We start from the raw sequence: 1,019 nt of genomic DNA on the forward strand, positions 1-1,019 counted from the left end.
GGAGAGGTTCAAATCATAGAAAGTGAGAGTGTCAGTCCTCTTGTACTTAAGTCGGCATTGTGCCATTTGTAAAAAATTCGGATGCAATTTCTGTGTTTCATCGTCAATAAGAAGGTCCAAGGGATACAGTAAACCTGAAGTGAAGCATCGGAATTTAAAAATGGACTCACAGGAGAGCTTCAAATCATAGAAAGTGAGAGTTTCAGTCCTCATGTACTTAAGTCGGCATTGTGCAATTTGTATTAAATTCGGATGCACATTCTGTGTTTCATCTTCAATACGAAGGTCCAATGGATACAGTAAACCTGAAGTGAAGCATCGGAATCTAAAACTGGACTCACAGGAGAGGCTCCAAGCACAGAAAGTGAGAGTGTCAGTCCTCTTGTACTTAAGGGGGCATTGTGACTTTTGTATTAAAATCGGATGCAATTTCTGTGATTCTTCGTCAATAAGAAGGTCCAAGGTATACAGTAAACCTGAAGTGAAGCATCAGAATCTAAAACTGGACTCACAGGCGAGGTTCAATACATAGAGAGTTAGAGTGTCTCTCCCCTTGTACGTAAGTCGGTATTGTGCCTTTTGTATTAAATTCGTATGCTCTTTCTGTGTTTCCTCGTCAATAAGAAGGTCCAAGGGATACAGTAAACCCGAAGTGAAGCATCGGAATCTAAAACTGGACTCACAGGAGAGGTTCAAATCATAGAAAGTTAGAGTATCAGTTCTCTTGTACTTAAGTCGGATTTTTGACTTTTGTATTAAAATCGGATGCTATTTCTGTGATTCTTCGTCAATAAGAAGGTCCATGGGATACAGTAATCCTGAAGTGAAGCATCAGAAGTCAAAACTGGACTCACAGGAGAGGTTAAATTAATAAAAAGTGAGAGTGTCAGTCGTCTTTTACTTAAGTCGGCATTCTGCGTGTTGAATTTAGCTCCGATGCAATTTCTGTGTTTCATCGTCTATAAGAAGGTCCAAGGGATACAGTAAACCTGAAGTGAAGCATCGGAATCTAAAACTGG

The sequence above is a fragment of the Schistocerca serialis genome, chromosome 7, assembly GCF_023864345.2.
Source record: "Schistocerca serialis cubense isolate TAMUIC-IGC-003099 chromosome 7, iqSchSeri2.2, whole genome shotgun sequence".
NCBI lineage: Eukaryota > Metazoa > Arthropoda > Insecta > Orthoptera > Acrididae > Schistocerca > Schistocerca serialis.